Here is a 6143-nt window from a genome sequence, read left to right as displayed (position 1 = left end):
TCTGGGTAATGACTTTCTGTAGTATTTACCTTCTTACTTCAAAGCAGCTTATGGAAAGAAAGGGTTTACTTGAAGCTCATGGTTTGCAAAGGAAACTTCTTCATTGTGGGGAAAACGTGTCAAGAATAAACAGTTAGTTATAACATAGTCACATCTGTAGAGTAGTAGAGAAAGTGAGCTTTGAATACCTAGTATGGCTGAAGCAACTATCATCAATATTTGCCCCTAGTAAAACACCACCTCCACCTCTCACAAAAGCTCCACTACTTGGAGATAAGATTCTTAAGCAATAAGAAACCTGAGCATATTATAGCTATGAAACAAACTGGGATTATATAACCCAATATGCTTAGCCCTAAACAAACATAATTATCTAAGAGAACTATAGTTGGTATAAAAGCAGCCATCTATTAGAAAAGTGTTCAATGGGCTGGATACATGGTTTAGCAGTTAAAATGCTTGCATGCAAATCTATGGACCCAGGTTCAATTCCCCAGCACCCACATAAGCCAGCTGCTCAACATGGCACAAGTTACTAGAGTTCATTTGCAGTGGCTAGAGGCCCTGTTGTTCCCATTCTTGTTTTCTCTCTTTCTCCCTCTCCCTTCTTCCCCCTTCACTCTCAAACAAATACTTAGCTAATATCTAAACTTTAAAACCAAATTATACATATGATTAATCTATAAACTTATAGATGAGATACTGTTAGCATGGGTAATAAGAATTTATTTCTCCTTGCATAAGTGGATGTCAGGTGAAATACTCACTGGTAGTTAACAATAGGTAAGTTATAATTCCATAATAAGCATACCTTCATTATTTATGCTACATCAACACAGGAACATGACCAAAAGGAAATAGTAAAAGAAGTAATAGAAGACTCACACCTTTTTCTTTATTCCAAGCACTTTCCAGGTAGAGGTAGTATAGATGGCTATGAGTTTGTGGCCAGTCTGGTAACACAGTGAGTTACTGATAAGACTGGACTAGAGCAAGACCCTATCTTCAAAAATTAAGAAACTATCACTAGCATAAATATAATTAGAGACATTACCTATTCATTGACACATGTTAACAAACTGCAGTATACTAATTATGCAAAGTTAATATAATCACTTGTCCCTTAAAGGGACCTGTATGAATGACAAAAAGGGGGATTAATTATCTCTTACTTCCAACCAGTAAAATTAACTACTCAGTGAAGAGTCTAGAATAAATTAATAGTTGAGAATACCTTCTGGAGCTAAAAAAATTTAATTAACTACCAAAACTTTATTTATTTATTTATTTTTCTTTTTTAAGGTAGGGTCTCACTCTTGCTCAGGCAAATTCACACTCCACATAAGTAGCAGTGAAATATTTTCTGACACAAGCAACCATCTCAATCCTTATCTTACCAGCCATTTGAATCAGCTTTGTATATTCAAGGCCAGGGACTTTTACATAAATCAGACAATGAAATTACACCCTTGCTCATAGCATTAGCACTATTTATGAAACTAGGCATGTCCCCATTCCACTTTTGAAAAACAGAAGTACTCAAGAGGTATCATTAACATCTGTAAAACTATTACCAGCATTAATTATCCTTCTTAACTTATTTATTTAATGCCAGTAATATTTATCCTTAACATTAATTTCACCTTTACTATTGTATCTTCATCATACATATGCAATAAATCAGGAATTTTAGTAATCTCTTCATTCGTTTTATCAGTAGATTACAACCATTAACAAGGTGATGTTCTTGGCACCCCCAGTGATCACCAAGGAGAAACAAACATGTTTCAAAGGCAAGGAGCTTTATTTTAGGCTTAAGCTCGGACTCTTGACTTCAACGCAGTGGATCCGTATGAGAGCCCTGAGCAGCGGGGAGGGGGACAGGTTTTTTTATAGGGATTTGAACAAAGAAGTAGGGGAATGGTTACATAATTGGTAGATTTAAGTAATAACTGCACTTATATTTTTCTGATAGACTTAGGCTGCTGGAGGACAGAGCTGGTGGGCAGGGGCTAGAGGAATTTTAAGCAGATTAGGTAAACTTTATTGTGATTGGCTATGTGTGTTTGAGGAACTTAAGCAACTTATCTTATGACTATAGAAATGTATGGCATAAGCAGTTTGTGATCTTTTTTGAGTAACTGTTAAATTCTTATTTAAACCTTGCTAAGAAACAGAAACTTAGGCCTACTGGTGACTCTGAAGCCTGTCATGGCATCCCCATGGTTCCTGAGTCCTTCAGGTGACAGAAAAATCTCATAATACTACTAGCTAATCTTATGTTATCAATTATCCTTGTGTCTGTAGCATTCTGACTTCTTCAAGTCCCTGAGTGCACATTCATCAGGAAGTCGCACGGCCCTAATTACTGCAGTTACAATGTAGGGACCACTAATCTCCACAGGGCACGGTCCCACCACTCTAGCAATGTCCTCACTGGATTGACATTCGCCACTCTGCCTGAGCCTCTGCTTCTAGAAGCCTTGGTCTGGCCCTCACTTCCCAGGGAACTGACGGGACACAGAAAAATGTAGACCTGTACTTAGCACTCTCCGGGTCTGCAGAGAACAGGGGTCTTATCCCAGCCCCGACCCTGGAGGCCTAGAAGCCCATGGATGGGATGTGGCCACAAGAGCTAGTCCAGCCATGGGGAGTGACACGCAGTGGTGAGGAGCCCAAGGTCTGCCGAGTCCAGCTTTTGTCCATCCGTCCCTCTGCTGTCTCCTGAGGGCTGAGGCCTCAGACACCGAGCATGTGCAGGACACTTTTTTAAAACCTTTTTTTCTTTTAATTTGAGAATGTTGGGGCTGGATTGGTGACGCAGCGGTTAAGAAACTTGACAGCAAAGCTCAGTCACCCAGGTATGGCTCCAACTTTACCAGCTTAGTGACTCAAAGCTGAGTAAGAAGTATTGCTTGATGTTTTTGATGTCCAACAGGAAAGCCTAAAAATATAATCAGAAATGAGTAAATATGCATAATGGTGACATAGTCTGGTATCATTTAACTCAGAATCAATGTAGGAAATTATGGTCATAGTACAATTTAATAATGAAAAAGTTTAAGGTGTTTCCTGGGTATCTAATTTATGTGATTATGTAATGATTGTTTGAAAGCAAAATAGTGGAACTCTACATGTCAAAAAACAAATCTATACTTGTGAAGACTACTGTAGCTTACTGAAACAGAAGTAAGTATCAAACACATGGTATGCAATTGTAAAGTCAGTAAAATTGTGACTTTTTTGTTTGTTTGTTTTGTTTTTGAGGTAGTGTATTGCTCTAGCCCATGCTGACCTGGAATTCACTATCTAGTCTCAGAGTGGCCTCACACTCACAGCAAACCTCCCCTCCATTTCCTGAGTGCTGGGATTAATGGTTTGTTATACTACAACCTATCACTGTGACTTTCTGAATCAGAGAAAAATAATCTCTAATAAACAATAAAATCATGTCACAGTATTTACCAAACTGTCAAAGCAACATTCAATGGAAAGATTTATAAATAATCAAACCTGAATGACAGAGCTCAGTACAGCAAAACATTGAGACATTTTTATATGTTTTATTATCATGATTCCCTTACACTTTGGAGAATCCTTACTGTTACATTGCATACAACTGTCAAACGTGAAGTATGAAATATTGGTTCGCTTGGGGTAGTGTGCATTGTTGTCACAGTGTTTACAGAAATGGATGGACTAATGAGAGTGCTGAGCCACTGTCATGTGCTTTCCTTTGTGCGCAGGAGAAGCTGTCCTGACTAATACACCTTTGTTTTGTTGTCTCACATGCTTCACCAATGGTGCTTCTTGCCTACTGGTAGAGTCTTTCTCCTTGTTTTCCTACATGGTTTTGAAGGGACAAGTAATAACTATTGTATATTTTCAACCCTACCTGCCACTGTGAATCAAAGATGAGTAGAACTATGGCCTCATGTTGTCGATATCCATCTATTTCATGTAAAACTGGAAAGAGAAAAAAATCATGTATGCGTCATGAAGAAATACTTTCACATCATTTCCCTCAGTAATAATATATGAGATCATGATCAGATTTCTCTTTAAAAGTGGAAAATTTCACTTTTGCCACGATGGGTATTTTACGCTGTTCTGGAATGTCTGTTTTAAAAATGATACGCAGAGGCGCGGGCCGAGGTCCGGTGCCTGGGATCCGCAGAGGGGGAGCGAGTTCCGGGGCGCGGGCGGGGCGGCGGCGGCCGCGACGAGTTTCCTTGGAGGCTTTTTCGGTCCCATTTGTGAGATCGATGTTGTCCTTAATGATGGGGACACCAGGAAAATGGCCAAAATGAAAACCAAAGATGGCAAAGTAGTAAAACATTTCCCCCTCTATGATGAAGAGTCCGTTTCAGGAAAGGTAAATCTAGCCTTTAAGCAACCTGGAAAGAGGCTAGAGCACCAAGGAATTAGAATTGAATTTGTAGGTCAAATTGAACTTTTCAATGACAAGAGTAATACTCACGAATTTATAAACCTAGTGAAATAACTAGCTTTACCTGGAGAGCTGACTCAGAGCCGAAGTTATGATTTTGAATTTATGCAAGTTGAAAAGCCATATGAATCATACATCGGGGCCAATGTCTGCTTGAGGTATTTTCTTAAGGTGACAATCTTAAGGTGACATGGTGAAAGACTATGATCTCATTGTTCACCAGCTTGCCACGCATCCTGATGATAACAACTCTATTAAGATGGAAGTGGGCATTGAAGACTGTCTACATATAGAGTTTGAATATAACGAATCAAAGTATCATTTAAAGGATGTGATTGTTGGGAAAAATTTTTTTCTTACTAGTAAGAACAAAAATTCAACACATGAAGTTGCAACTGATCAAAAAAGAGATCACAGGAATTGGACCAAGCACCACAACGGAGACAGAAACAGTCGCCAAATACGAAATAATGGATGGCTCCCCAGTAAAAGGAGAATTTATTCCAATAAGACTGTTCTTAGCAGGCTACGACCCGACTCCAACAATGATAGATGTAAACAAAAAGTTTTCGGTCAGGTACTTCTTGAACCTCATGCTTGTTGACGAGGAAGACAGAAGGTACTTCAAACAGCAGGAGATCATCTTATGGAGAAAGGCCCCTGAGAAGCTGCTGAAACAGAGAACCAACTTTCACCAGCGATTTGAGTCTCCAGACTCACAGGCTGAGCAGTCTGGAATGCGAACTGAATGGAAAGAGCAACTGTTCCGTTGAAGTCAGAGGGAGAGCTGGCTGCAGCGTGCAGGGGCGCCGGGGCCCCATCCACGGCCGTCTTCCTCGATCTGGTGGGGCTGCGCGTGTTTCCAGCCTAATTACCGTTCTTCACGTACACACCTTTTTAAAAGTGCTTGCTTTGGGCTGGAGAGATGGCTTAGCGGTTAAGCGCTTGCCTGTGAAGCCTAAAGACCCAGGTTCGAGCGAGGCTCGGTTCCCCAGGTCCCACGTTAGCCAGATGCACAAGGGGGCGCACGCGTCTGGAGTTCGTTTGCAGTGGCTGGAAGCCCTGGCGCGCCCATTCTCTCTCTCTCCATCTGTCTTTCTTTCTATGTCTGTCGCTCTCAAATAAATAAATAAAAAATGAACAAAAAATATTTAAAAGTGCTTGCTTTGAGACACTGGTTTCCCCATCATTAAGCTGCCTTTTTTTTTTTTATGCACACTGATGAGGCACTCAGACCATCTGCAAAAGCATTAAAAATCTTCAGGTGCATAGGCTGATCCAGTGATGTTGCTTCTTCCTGCATGATGGTGAACGTCCTTTCCCTTTTTATGCTAGAAATTACCTCCACTTCTCTACGTGCAAAAATTAAATATTTTGTGTTAAAATTGGAAAACCCGAGTGGCCCTTATATCCTGCAGATATTCAAAACATGACTTCTCAATATTTTTTGAGACTTAACATGTTTTCGCAGTGCATTTCTGAAATGAGCATAGGATGTCTCACTGCAGATCCATTTTGTGGCTTCAAAGTCTTCGCAGCATATATGAAATTCCCCCCCAAGGACTTATGTGGAATGTTCTCTCGCTTCCTTATTAACTGTTTTATTACTACCATGTATGTTTTGCTATGTGGAGTTGACGTATGCTGGCATTTTAGAACTTGTTAAAACTATATCATTTTTCCTTAAATACTT

The 6143-nt window shown here is 39.9% G+C and overlaps 1 pseudogene; it reads left to right on the top strand.

The window, feature by feature from the left end:
- Positions 1-4045: 4045 nt before the first annotated feature.
- LOC101602977 lies at positions 4046-5223 on the top strand (annotated as a pseudogene).
- Positions 5224-6143: the final 920 nt, after the last annotated feature.

Source organism: Jaculus jaculus, unplaced genomic scaffold (genome assembly GCF_020740685.1).
Source record: "Jaculus jaculus isolate mJacJac1 unplaced genomic scaffold, mJacJac1.mat.Y.cur mat_scaffold_34_1_3701052_arrow_ctg1, whole genome shotgun sequence".
Taxonomy (NCBI): Eukaryota; Metazoa; Chordata; class Mammalia; order Rodentia; family Dipodidae; genus Jaculus; species Jaculus jaculus.
Note: the sequence above shows the minus strand (reverse complement) of the source record. Positions and strands in the feature narration are given on the sequence as shown.